Here is a 15,007-nt window from a genome sequence, read left to right on the forward strand (position 1 = left end):
ACATTCCACGATTAAACAAGGTAGGGAAGCATTCGGAGATTGTTGTGGGGAAACTATGGTAAGTATCAAGAAAGTAAAGCTCCTAAGAGTCTCAGCATTTAAGCAATTCGTTTAAATATGTTAAACCAGAGTTCACAACCTTACTTGAACTCAGAACAGATTTTTCATGATACCTCTGGTGACATCGTATGGAAAAGTAATTTGTGGACTACCAGTCTGGGAAACGCGTTCCTGGTGATTTGAAACTCATACCTCCTACTTTGTTATACCTTTGCTCACCTTTGAGCACTCCAACCGTACATATTGAACCTATTTTCCCAAACCTCTTTGAGCGGATCTCCCGTTCTCTGGGTCTTCTCATTCGGCCACTTCGACTGATTCTTTGGAATTACTGCTGCTCCTTGTGCCCTGGTATCATGGCGTAATTCTATCGCCATTAGAGTTTTCCAGCCGAGAGCTTTTTATCAGCGAATGATTAAATCAAGCTATTGCGAGAGAAATTTATAGCGACCACCAGAGCTTGGCCCCAGGTAGGTGTCCTAATTGCTATGGGTAAGAAAGTCATTTCGTTTCTCTTACCCTCAGGTACTGCAGCTGGAGAAGAGAGCAGATGAGTAGCCTAAGTGGCTCAATGATTCTTACGTTCTCAGAAATTCCGCAATTCTATGAATATGAATTTTGAGGTGTTGCTATAACAAATGTCAGAGGGAACAGGTTACGAATGTTACGGTGTCACACGAATGCCACAGCGTCACAAGGAACACCCTCCCACACATCCCCATATGATGTTTGAACATTTCTTTTTGGGGGAGGTATTGGTTGCGACCCATGAAAGGGTCGTGAAATCAATGTAATGAGTCACTTCCAATGCTTTAAAAAAATTTTTTTAATGTTTTATTTGTGAGAGAGTACGAGGGGGGGAGGGGGCAGAGAAAGAGAGGGAGACACAGAATCCTCGGCAGACCCCAGGCTCCGAGCTGTCAGCCCGGAGCCTGGCACGGGGCTCGAACTTGTGAACCGTGAGATCATGACCTGAGCCGAAGTCAGCCACTCAACCGACTGAGCCACCCAGGTGCCCCTCCAATGCTTTTTTTAAGAAAGATGATAGAGGGGGCGCCTGGGTGGCTCAGTCTGTTAGGCGTCCGACTTCGGCTCAGGTCACGATCTCACGGTTCGTGGGTTCGAGCCCCACGTCAGGCTCTGTGCTGGCAGCTCGGAGCCTGGAGCCTGTTTCAGATTCTGTGTCTCCCTCTCTCTCGGCCCCTCCCCCGTCCACGGTCCATCTCCGTTCCCAAAATAAAGAAACATTAAAAAAAATATATTTAAAAGAGAAAGATGATAGACAAGTATAAAAAAAAATATGAGTGCATCACACGCAATTAAGGGTAATGAATATTTTATGAAGTTCTGTTTTATTTTATTCACGAATGTGTGTACTGGGTTGTCCTGTGAAAGGCGCATTCCGCAGTGGATTGCTTAACAGCGGTTTGCAATACACTCCCCTAACAGTAATTACCTAGAGATGGAATTGGGGAGTTAATAGCGAACTTCGTTAGGTCTGGCAAATTTTTCACAACGCGGGAAGTATCAACTTGCACTCTGATCCACTCCATTTGAATATGGAGTATTCCAGTCTGAATATACACTAACACGTCGTTGTTGGGTTTTCTTAGATGTGCTAAATTTTCCCAAGCTGAAGGGTATAAAACCGTATGACATTTTCCACTTTCTTTCTCTTGGTTGCTAGGGACGGTGAATAACTTTTCAGGGATCTATCGGTCATTTGAATTTCCCATTCATTGATTTATCTGCTTTTTCCACTTTGGCCTTGTTTGTCCTGTTCGTATTGGCTGAAAGGAGTTGTAAAAATATATTCTGGCTACTTCGTGAGTTATACCCACTGCTAATATTTTTTTTTTTCAAGTCTATCGTGTTAAAAAATGCAAAGCCTTGACGCGCCTGGGTGGCTCAGTTGGTCAAGCATTCACTTCGGCTCAGGTAACGATCTCCTGGTTCGTGAATTCGAGCCCCGCGACGGGCTCTGTGCTGACAGCTCGGAGCCTGGATCCTGCTTCGGATTCTGTGTCTCCTTCTCTCCTTGCCCTTCCCCTGCTCACACTCTGTCTCTCCCTCAAAAATAAATAGACATTTTAAAAATTAAAAAAAAAATGCAAAGGCTTATAGGACCTTATAGTTCAGACACTCTAAAATGTAATAGGGTCAAATGTACCCATATTTTTCTATTGATTTGTGATTTGGGGGTCTTGTTGAAAAAACTTCCCTGTTCCAAGTTCATAAAAACACACTTGTATATATTCTTCTAAAACTTTTAAAGCTTGCTTTTCAGATGTATGTCTTTATTCCATCCGGAGAGCATTTTTGTGCATTGCGTGAGGCAGGGATCTGGTCTTTTGTCACTATGCATAGCCTTTTTTTTTTTTTTTCAAGGCCATTTACTGAGTACTTCCTTCTTAACTCAGTTGTAAAGTGACCCTTCTCAGACGCCCTGCTCCCAGATATCTGTGGCTCTGCTTTTGTGATAAAAATGACGGATGCCTTCCAAAGCTGATCTTATTTGCTGTTAGACACTCCCTGATAACTCCTGAAATAGTTTAGAGGATATTATTTTGCAGAGAACTGTAAACTCGTATTAATAGTTGAAGGGTTTCAATTACCAAGAAACAGGAAACGCAGGTGACAGGCATTAAATAGTAAAATATATTGGTGTCTTCCAACCGAAGGCATTCTGTTACGAACTGGGGATAGAGTTATAAATATGATCGTTATCCTTGAATGATAAGAAAATCTTCAAGGAAGTTACGGTCTGGGGTGGTACTTTGCAACCCTATCAGACTGAGCACGGCTTTTTTTTTTTTTTTTTTAAATAACGTTTTGAAATCACCCCTATGACTCTCCCGTGGTTTATTTTGTTTATACCCATAGTTTGTCCCATCTAGTCATACATCAAAAAAATCAATGCGGCACCCTTTTGTAATATCAATAAAAAATAAAAGTGCTGGTAAGAAAATAATACACGTTTCAATATGCAAATGCTCAGGGAGGACCCATGGCAGTAAAGTCGTCACATGCCCACCCTGCATGTAGAGTCACCTTGAATGTGACAGGCGCGGTTACTTTTATTTTGTTACTTTCCATTGACTCAGTTACCGCAAGAGGCATTACCACCGACAGCCGTGAACAGTTAATTAGGTTCCAAGCAAACCAATGTCCTATCGTGTTTTGGTTGACATGGTAGTTGCTCTTCTGGAAAACTCCGTATATGCGAAGGCGTAGAAATTTGCTTTGTATATAATGCAAAGTGAGAGTCGAGGGTTGAAGGGCGTGAACTGCGTTTTCACCTACGTGCACGTCCAGCTGAAGGCTGAAAAGTCAAGAGTTAATATTTCTTTCCCATGGGCCTGTCCTCTGCATCTCAAGAAGGCCCAGCTTCTGCCGTCTTCACTCATTAACTCTCAACAGTATCCTCTAAATCATGTCGGCCACCAAAACATGCTTCCTCCCTCCCCAACAAAGTCTCAAAATGCACCCCCCCCCCCCGCCCCAGGGTATTACCAGCCTTACTGAACCATATTGGTCTAAATGTAAGAGAAATACGGGGGCGCCTGGGTGGCTCAGTCGGTTGAGGGTCTGACTTCAGCTCAGGTCATGATCTCGCAGTTCGTGGGTTCGAGCCCCGCGTCGGGCTCTGTGCTGACAGCTCGGAGCCTGCTTCGGATTCTGTGTGTGTGTGTGTGTGTGTGTGTGTCTGCCCCCTCTCCCACTTGCTCTGTCTCTCTCTGAAAAATAAATGAACACATTAAAATAAATAAATAAATGTACGAGAAATACGAAAAGTCCTGGAACAAATACTTATGTGGGGTGCCTTGGGGTACAATGGGAAATGGCTGAGTTACCACGGTGGGGTAAGGTGTGGCCAGCCATGGAGTGCTTGAAAATGCCAGGGGCAGGCAGGCATCATAAATAAATGTCACTCAAATGGCTGAGTCTGAGGAGGGGGTTGAAAGCATTTCTCATTTCTCATTTCTCTGATGATGGCAGACGTCACAGACGATGAAGAAAATCATACCTACAAAAATGTCACTAAGGCCGGACCCAACACCTCCCTGCCCACCCACCCCAGGACTCAAAGCACTCTCTGTCTTAACTAGGTCACAAACAGAAAAGACGTATCCTTTTCTTAAGTCTGAGAAAAAGAGGGGTTTTTTTTGCCCCTCCCACCCCCCATAAAACTCATGCACAACGATGTCCCTGAATTTTTTTCATCTGAGACACCAGCTTAGCTCCACAGCCTGCAGAACTCAGCCTTCACTGTATCTCCCGCGAGTCTGTTTTGTTAACATATCTCTCCTTTGAACTGGTATCTGCAAAAGGAAAGACAGAAATGGAGACATCTTTACTCGTTTACTCCTTGCCTGACCCTTTAAAGGTCACTTCCCCCTGGAAGGATTTATTTGAGCATCGGCAGACCAGGGATGGAAGGAAAGGGGAAGCTTAGCAAATTATCATGCAGAATATCCTCGAAATAGATTTATTAGCGCCGCCGGGAAGTTCACAGTTGGGATAGACTGCGTCAAATATCGCAGGCCTCTTCCTCTGGAGAGGCAGGAGCAACCCAATCCCTAAACTAAATGATTCCAAATGAGACAGGTTTTACAAGTCTTATCGTTAAGCAAAGTAATTCTTGCAAGAGTCTGAATGCTGCAACCTAATGTCTGTTTTTAACTCCATTCACATTCTTTAAAAAAAAAAAAATGCCGGAGGGAGGCCTGGGTGGCTCAGTCGGTTAAGCGTCCGACTTGGGCTCAGGTCCTGATCTCGCGGTGTGTGAGTTCGAGCCCCGCGTCGGGCTCTGTGCTGATGGCTCAGAGCCTGGAGCCTGCTTCCCATTCTGTATCTCCCTCTCTTTCTGCCCCTCCCCTGCTCGACTCTACCTCTCTCTTAAAAATAAATAAACATTTCTTTTTAAACGCTGGATACGAATTCTGGATTGCATTCAACATGGGCCCATGATTAAGAATGGCACGTCCTCAGTGCTGGTCCTGTGTCTGATGTAATGAATGTTTGTTGAGTTAAAGGGAGGATAAATGAATGAAGGTTTGACTCCGACAAATCGCAGGAGCACACACTCTCCGTTAGTTTAGTCTGCTGTTATTTCAGCACGTTATCTGGACCCTTAAATAGCTCCCTTTGAATCCAAATAGAAGATCCAGTGTGGCCCTGAAGCAAAACTCTCTCCAGCTAAGCGGAATTTGGAATCGAGCCTAAAATATTAATGGTGGCATCTCGTTTTCTCTTTTTGATTGATCACGACTTTTGACAGTCAATATTTCCGTCCTGGTTTTTCTCCAGCATGCTTACGCCTGGTAGAGAGAAATAGAATACCAAGATAAGTAAAGGCCATTTAATATTCTTACCTAATTGAAAAGACTCTTGTAATGATGAAATCAACTAATGTACCTCGACGTATTTCTTTTTTTCTTTAAAAATTTTCAAGTTTATTTATTTATTTTGAGAGAGAGAGAGAGAGAGCCAGGGAGAGTGACAGGGTGGGGCAGAGAGAGAGAGAGGGAGAGAGAGAATTCCAAGCAGGCTCTGCACCGCCAGCACTGAGCCTGACATGGGGCTTGAACTCACAAACTGTGAAATCATGACCGGAGCCGAAATCAAGAGTTGGATGCTTACCCGACTGAGCCACCCAGGCGCCCCTCGAAGAAGTATTTCTTAAATTGCTAAGGACAGCGATTTACTTACTATCTGACATATGCCAGTCACAAGCCTGTATGTTGAGAATTAGAATATGAGTTGTACAAATGTTCTGTCCTAAAAAATCTGACAATCTAGTGAAAATACTGACATATAAAAATTCACGTAATGGAATTCCGTAAGAGGTTTCTGTAAAGGGACTGTAGTCTACACAATTCCAGTAGGTATGCATGGAGGATATAGTATCTCAGGACTTTATTGGACAAAGGATCTGATGATAATGAGTGGTAGAAATTTATGGAAAGAATGGTACATAATCTTACTATATAATTCTATACAGTGAACTCTGAAGGATACACCATGAGTTCCGAGATCAAGTTCTGTCCTCCCCACAAAGGAGTTGGTGACAACTCATAACTGTGTGGCTCGGTCAATGGCTTGGGCTAGTCTAGTCTGGTCCCACTCTCCTTGTTCTTTTCCTTCTTATCTGGACTGTGCCGGGATACCCACTTCTTGCTAGATGGCCCTTATTGAAAACGTCCATCTTTGCCAACAGATTGAGTAAGAATACAGAATCTTTACCAATCAATTGTTTTCAGAGTCTTTGCTTTCCTTCAATACCTTGGACAAATGTCAACTATGGCTTTTCAACTCTGCCTAATCAGAAACATTGCCTGTCTGCATTGGTGACTTCCTTTGGTAGCTGCGTCCTGATGAATGCACTTTTTTTTTTTAATACTTCCTTTGCCAGTGGCAGGGATGTTTAATTTATTTCAGGTAGAGAAAGTGTTAGCTCAGAGGCTGTGGTTTCCATTTCTTTTTAAAGGTTATTTATTTATTTTTGAGAGAGAGAGAGAGTGAGAGCACAACTGGGGGAGGGGCATAGAGAGAGAGAGGGAGACACAGAATCCGAAGCAGGCTCCAGGCTCCGAGCTGTCAGCACAGACCCCGACGTGGGGCTGGACCTCGCGAACTGCGAGATCATGACCTGAGCCGAGGTCGGACACTTAACCTACGGAGCCCCCCAAGCGCCCCTGAGAACTCCCTTTCTTTACACCTTTGAGGGATAATTATCCCTCCTGTCCCTCTCCTTCTCCCTCTCCCTCTCTCTCTCCCATACCCTGGAGTTACGACAGCCACGACTGCACTGACAAGTCAAATATTATCTTCCTGGTAGAGGCAGACAGTGAGGGCAGTGTTTGGCTTCGGAGCTGGGAGCTTCCAGAGACTTGGGGTCAAGGCTGCTGTTTGTGGGGGTGACCAACCGGTACAATCCGATGACTCAGCCTGCAGACAAAGAAGAATAAGCAGATGAGATATCAGTGAGTTCTAAGCACATGAGAAAAATTATTGGGCCCTCATGGCACCTGCTGGGGACAGGGGAGGCACCAAAGGACACGGATTTCAGGTCTACCTTCTCACTTGCACGGACCCGTCCCCATGACCTCTCCAGCAATCTGCCCCTTGTCTGCCTGTGACTTCCGATATTTGCAGCTTGTGAAATCGTGGTCTCCGCCCCACCTTGCTCGACCGAGGCCACCTCTTGCCCCAGGTGATCCTCCCTCCATCCCGGCAATGATATTTAGCTCACCATCGCCCCAGCTCAAATCTTAGATACGTCTGTATCCCCCCGTGGGGCCAGGAGGTCCCTCTGCTGACCTTCCACACCACACAAGCGCTAATAAAGTCTCCCATATGCTGGATTGTCTACTGGCAATTTGGCCTCAACATTACCCCCTTCTTAAAGTCTATTTATTTATTTTGAGAGGAGGGGGCAGAGAGAGAGAGAGAGAGACGGATAGACAGAGAATCCCAAGGAGGGTCTGCACTCTCAACACAGCCTGACATGGGGCTGGAACTCACAAACGACCCAGACGCCCCAACACCACCCCTTTAGGGTACACGCCGCGTATGGAGAAGCCAGAAACTACATTTCTAAAATCTCCTTTCTCATAACGGCCCAGGGTAGGGTCCCCTAACGAGACACGCCCACAGGACATTTGGAAGGTGGACGGGAAGGGGAAGCCTTAGTCTCCAGACGCAGTCACAGACACGCGGGCAGACGTGAGATTCACAGTGCAGCCCCCACACACTCTTGACAAGCCCCATATTAGTGTTTGGGGCTCCAGTCAGTGGGCGTGTCTTCTCTTGCCTTCATACTTCAACTCTTCCAATGGCTGTGTAAGACCCTAAGTTCCTACATAGAAACCCCTCACACCCAAGTGGTGCCTGGGTGGCTCCATCGGTTAAACATCCAACTCGACATTGGTTCAGGTCGTGATCTCCAAGTCATGAGATGGGGCCCCACACTGGGCTCTGGGCTGAGCGCGGAGCCTGCTTGGGAATCTCTGTCTCCCTCTGCCCCCACTCCGTGCGCACATGTTCTCTCTCTCAAAATAAACAAATAAAACTTAAAAAAACAAAACAAAACAGCTCACATCCAAAATATATACGGTAGCTGTTTTCTTGACCTAATCTTGATTAATGGATACTTGTAGTCTCTTTCTAGAGACCCAAGGGGAAATTGGGTAAACACTCTTTTGCTTCTGGTTCTCCCCCAATCCTACATATCTCCCTCTCAATCCTGGGGTTTTTCCAGCCATGTTATATATGTCACCATTCCTGTTCTCCTGGTGTCCTTCCCCCTTCCCTCACTCTTGGGAAGAGGTGAGTTGTTATTTACTACACGTGATACTCCATGACCATCTTGTATTATCTTGTTCAGCGTCACAAGACATTTTAATGGTCAACAGAAGATCCAGTAACTACAAATCACTGGAAATGTGGGAGGAGAGACAGGAAACGAAGGAGAGTGAAATTCTCGGCTATCATGGCGGAGACTACCGTCTAAAATTGACAGGTCAGGAGAGAGTAAGTAACTACCTGGTGGACGGAGAAAGAAGAGTTGGCCATTGGATTAGCTTGCTCTGGCCACCATAACAAAGTATCGCAAGACTGGGTTGCTTCAACAACAGAAACGTATTGTCTTGTAGTTCTGGAGGCTCAAAGTCCAAGATCAAGGCATCAGCAGGGTTCATTTCTTCCGAGGTTTTTCTCCTTGGCTGGCAGATGGCCACCTCCTCCCTGTCTCTTCACAGGACCTACCCTCTGTGCCTGTCCATGTCTAACGTCCTCTACTTAGGATGCCAGTCACATTGGATGACTTCACCTTAAGTTCATTACTTCTTTAAAGACCCTGTTTCCAAATACGGTCACATTATGTGGTACTGGGGGTTGGGATTTGGGGGGGTGGGGGACATACTTCAGCCCGTGTTGTCATATCTGACACGACATGACATTTTCTCTCCTCCAGCTTCCAGATCTGGTACAAACATCCTGACGCGTCCGTCATTTTAGTCCCTGTCTGTGTTCCTCAGCCCTAATTCTTTCAACCCACACCCCCCCCCCCCAACGCACACGCACACCAATCCATCGCTAGGATATTTTTTAAGTTTATTTATGAATTTTGAGGGGGGGAGGGGCAGAGAGACAGAGAGAGAGAATCCCAAGCAGGCTCCACCCTGTCGGCCCTGAGCTTGATCGAACTCACAAACTGTGAGATCATGGTCTGAGGCCAAATCAAGAGTCGGACACTCAACCGACCGAGCCACCCAGGAGCCCCATAGGCTTTTTGGGGCGTGGGGCACCTAAAGGTCTTCAAAGACACAACATTACAACGGCTGACTGTGCCCTTTTAGAAAACTTTCCCTAAAATGACATCCATGATAGAGAAATCATGAAATAATCATGAAATCCTGTTGTATATCCCACGTTCCCTAACTATGTATGATTTCTCAAAATTAAATCGATGAGTAACCTTATTCCAAAATTAAACCCACGAGGAACTTACGTTCAGGGTTGGTGTTTGAGATAATGGGGCCTCTCATCACAGATTCAGGTGGCGGTTGGGGTCTAGGGTGGGGACACTGCAAGGTGCCTGCAGCCCGGACGGAAACAGTGACCGTGGTCTCTGAGCGCACAGACCCTGGGAGGTCGGACAGTTGGCTACCTTTTCAATCCGTTCTTCACAGAAAAAGATTACAGAACATTTCCTTTAAGTAATATGCCAGGCAGGATTCAAGACTTGTTTTGTGCATTTAAAGTCAACCTTTCAGTGCACAAAACCTTTATATACAGTTAGCGCTATGTGGTTTATATGCGCTGAGTCTATTTTGCTCTATGTGTTTTCATGCGTTGGAAGCAAATTTCTTTATTTTTTCAAAATTTTAAAGCTTTTTTATGATTTATTTTGGGGGGGGGCACGCATGCACTCGAGCAGGGGATGGGCAGAGAGAGAAGGAGAGAGAATCCCAAGCAGAGATTGCAAATCTCGATCTCACGACCGCGAGATCACGACCTGAGCCCCAATCAAGAGTCCGATGCTTAACCGGACTGAGCCACCCAGGCTCCCCTAGAAGCAAATTTCTACTGTGAACTCTAATGAAGTTTACTAGAAACATTATCATCCTTTTTGATCTATATTGTTTCTCAAGGGATAAGGCACCTTCTATGGTATTTGGACATTTGTGGGATACATAATGTATTAAAGCCATTGATAGATAGCATGAGGATCGGGAAAAGACCAAGCCCCATACAGGCTATGGCCAAGGAATGGCCTCTCCACCTCGGAAAGGCTACGTCCCTCTCTCTGCCTCTCTGTCAGAAGGTATCCAGGCAACTCAAAAGCATTTTGCAAAATATCTTGCTGACACCCTGTGAACCGTCGACGAAAACAATGCATAATCATGAGCCTGGAATTTGTACCTATTTAAATTAGCACCAAGGTGACAAACAGCCCTGTCTTTTTTTTTTTTTTTTTTTCTTTTTTAGAAAAAAAAAAAAATACGTGAAACCAGACTGGGGAAAGGTGACGAAGGAATTGTGCCTCTGTCCCGGGCCCCAGTGCCAACTGGATCCAGAAAGAGCCCAGAAAGCAACCATCGAAAGGGTACCTCGGTGCCTTCAACACAAAACCTGACCACAAGCCGCGACCTCTCCGGACTTTGCAAACAATTATATATATATATATATATATATATATATATATATATATATATATATATAATTTTTATATTATATATATTTTTTTGTCTTTCATTGATGTTGGTTTGCCAAACTTTTGACAGGTAGAGAGAGAGAGAGCAAATGCCATTGTAAATGATGCAATCTTTGGGATTTGGAAAAAGTGAAGCAGCAACCAAATGAGGCTTATCTTAATATCATCTGACATTTATTTTAATTCTTAGCTGACATTTTGGAATACAGGCTGTTGAGGGTGTTGCCTGCATCCCAATTTTTCAGGGAGCCTGTCTTTTGCCGCCTCCCCTGCATAGGGTCCCCTCTTCTCTACATCCCGAGGACCTTTGGTTTTAAGCCGCAGAAATGTATCCAACCTTTTAAAAAGGGGGGTACATTCTAAGGAAAAGGGAATTTTACTCTTCCCGGGTGTGGACAGTGCTGACCTTAACACATCAGCCTGGGGAAGGGGTCCGGGGATCAAAGCAGAAAGATACCCACGCCTTGCCTGCCCCCCGACCAGCAACGCAAAGCTCCTGAAAGAGACTTCAAGCGCAGTTAGTCACTCAAAAGTAACTCACAAGTATGATTTTCCACTGTGGGAAGTAGTAACTACCTCCCCCTGGATTGTGGGATTGTCGCAGAGGCCGGGGGAGGCGCTGGCTTGTCACCTGGATGCCTGGAAAGGAGCACATAGTTGAGAAAATACCAAATTAAACAACAACAACGACAACAACAACAGCAACAAAAATGACAAGTGGGAATAAGATTAAGAAGATCCGAAAGACTAGGAAATGCCTCTTAAAGGCTTTTCCGATTAGATATCGTAACATTGTAACTCTCTCTGTCTCTCTCTCTCTCTCTCTCTCTCTCTACCTGGGCCACCAAGCAGGCTGCTTGAAAGTGAGGCAGAAAAAGGCTGGAAAAAGGAAAAAGAGAGGAGCAAAAAGCTAGCCTACAAAACTGTTCCATCCGGGTGGTAATGGAGAACTGCCCGCACCCGCATCGCATTTCTGGATGGCGGTTTTGCAACCCGCGATGAGTGCTTTCAATGTGCACATCCCTCAGCAGGATTTCAGATGTGGAAACTGATTCTCAAGGAACAGAGAAGTGAGTCAATAGGGAGCTGACAGAATCCAAACCGCAGCATTCTTTCGGAAAGCAAAGACGTTTTTAAAACATTTCGTGGAACCGTAGTTGACATGATACCTCAGTTTCCGGGGTGCAACATAGAGATCCGCTAATTATACACATTACAACGTGCTCACCGCAGTCTGAATGGGAGACTGTATTTGCAAATGATCTATCCGATAAGGGGTTAATATCCAAAACATATAAAGAATTCAACACCAAAAAATAATCTGGTTTACACCGGTCAGAGTGGCTGAACTGAACAAGTCAGGAGAATATAGATGCTGGCGAGGATGTGGAGGAACGGGAACCCTCTCGTGCTGTTGGTGGGAATGCAGACTGGTGCAGCCGCTCTGGGAAACAGTGTGGAGGTTCCTCAAAAAATTAAAACTAGATCTACCCTATGACCCAGCAAGATCACTGCTAGGAATTTACCCAAGGGATACAGGAGTGTTGATGCACAGGGGCACTCGGACCCCAATGTTTATAGCAGTGCTTTCAACAATAGCCACATTATGCAAAGAGCCTAAATGTCCATCAACTGACCAATGGATAAAGAAGATGTGGTTTATATACACAAAGGAATACTACTTGGCAATGAGAAAGAAGGAAATCTCGCCATTCGTGGACGGAACTGGAGGGTGTTATGCTAAGTGAAATAAGTCACTCAGAGAAAGACAGTATCCTATGTTTTCACGCATGTGGAACTTGAGAAACTTAACAGAAGACCATGGGGGGAGGGAAGGGGAAAAAATAGTTACAAACAGAAAGGGAGGGAGGCAAACGCTAAGAGACTCTTAAATACAGAGAAAAACTAAGGGTTGATGGGGGGGTGGGGGAGAGGGGAAATGGGTGATGGGCATGGAGGAGGGCACCTGTCGCGATGAGCGCTGGGGGTTGTATGTAAGTGATGAACCGCGGGAATCTACCCCCCCAAACCAAGAGCACACTCTACACGCTGTCTGTAAGCCAATTTGATAACAAATTATATTCATAAAAAAAGAAAACGAAAGGGGCGCCTGGGTGGCTCGGTCGGTTAAGCGTCCGACTTCGGCTCAGGTCATGATCTCACGGTCCATGAGTTAGAGCCCCGCGTCGGGCTCTGTGCTGACAGCTCGGATTCTGTGTCTCCCTCTCTCTCTGCCCCTCCCCTTCATGCTCTGTCTCTCTCTGTCTCAAAAATAAATAAACATTAAAAAAAAATTAAAAAAAAAGAAAAAGAAAGAAACTTATACGCTGATAAAAATAAATAAATAAATGACAGAGGACCTACGAATATTTTTTTTTTTCCAAAGAAGACCTACAGATGGCCAACAGCCACGTGAAAGGATGCTCAACATCACTCGTCATCACGGAAATAAATGCGAATCAAAGCCACAGCGAGGTGTCGCCTCACACCCGTCAGAATGGCTAGTATCCAAAAGACAAGAAGTAACAAGTGTTGGCGAGGATGTGGAGAAAAGGGAGCCCTCGTGCACTGCTGGTGGGGGCGTAAGTTGGTGCAGCCCCTGTGGAAAACAGTTTAGAGGTTCCTCAAAAAGAACAAAACCTGGAAAACAATCCGCATGAACCCTAACAGAGTATTCAACAAGCCCATTTAATGCAACTCAATGTAACCATTAAAAATGGTGTCAGAAAGGGGTCCTGGGTGGCTCAGTCAGTTTAGCGTCGGACTCTGGCTCAGGTCACGATCTCACGGTTTGTGAGTTCGAGCCCCGGGTCGGGCTCTGTGCTGACAGTTCAGAGCCTGCTTGGGATTCTCTCTCTCTTCCTCTCTCTTCCTCTCTGCCCCTCCCCCACATGTGCCTGCTCTCTGTCTCTCTCGAAAATAAATAAACTCAAAAAAATGATGTCGGAGAAATAGTTTCTTCACAGTAGCAGGACGTGCGTAGTGTATTTTGATTGAAAAAATGGGTTAGAAAATAGTATGTTTAACGTGATTTCCATCCTTGTCCAAGATATATGTGCAGTTATGTATGCAGAGAAAAAAACTATATGGTGGGAGGTAGCATTCCCAGTGTTTGTCTCTGAGTGGTGGGTTATAGAGAGTTTATTCTATTTTTTTAAATTGGTATCTTTTTATTTTATAATTAATAGGTTAATTACGAGGCACCTGGGTGGCTCAGTCAGTTAAGCATCCGACTTTGGCCCAGGTCATGATCTCGCGGTTTGGGGTTCAAGCCCCGCATCGATTGGGTTCTATGCTTATAGCTCAGAGCCTGGAGCCTGCTTTGGATTCTGCGTCTCTCTCTTTCTCCGTCCTTTTCCCACTTACAATATCTCTCTCTCTCTAAAAATAAATAAGCATTAAAAAAAAATTAAAAAAAAAAACTAGGTGAGTTATAAAAGGAATACAGTGAAACTTCGCACAAGGGGGAGAGTCCTTTGGGACACAAATAACGATACCCTCGATTTCTCAAGAGGGGGCACGTTTGTCCCCTCTCGAGTGCCCTTCCTTCGCTTGCAGATGAGGTACTACCACATTCCACGGTTTCCAACAGAGTTAGCGCCATAATCCTTAACTCGGGGAGAATTAAATTTTCTCAAGGTGGATTTGGCTCGGGGACACAACTTGGGGGTTCCTATTTGCCTATCGCTGCAACCTGCTAGTGCGTGCAGGTTGAGGGCCCCTGGGGGGCCAGGGCTTGGTGGGTTTGGTCGGGGCCGGGGGGGGGGGGGGCGGGAAGGGGGGGTGCAGCCCCCATGTGAGCCAAGACCCTGCTGGGCTCCTGCGGGGAACCGCATTCCACTGCCTGGTTATCGGCACCGGCACCTGCCCGGGTGTATTTCTTCTGAATAACTCCCAGACCCTGGAAAGATTACATTGGAAAAAATTCTTTATAGCTCAGTACTTCTATTTCTGACAGGTGAACTTCCTCTGACCTCCGTGGAATTCTGCCTCTGTAAGCTGGGCTAATGGTACATTCTGGAAAGAAAAATAAATAAATAAATAAATAAATAAATAAATAAAAAGAATCGTTTCATTAACCGAGCCGAAAGAGGTATCGCCCCAGTTCTTGACGTGCTAATGATTGCTGGTTCTTCAAGGTGTTAATTTTCAAAGCTCCCGTGTGGGAACTGTTCAGAGATTCAGCATTATTAGCCTTTTTTTTTTTTTTTCCCCCTCCTGGTATTT

The sequence above is a fragment of the Panthera leo genome, chromosome E1 (genome assembly GCF_018350215.1).
Source record: "Panthera leo isolate Ple1 chromosome E1, P.leo_Ple1_pat1.1, whole genome shotgun sequence".
NCBI classification, from domain to species: domain Eukaryota; kingdom Metazoa; phylum Chordata; class Mammalia; order Carnivora; family Felidae; genus Panthera; species Panthera leo.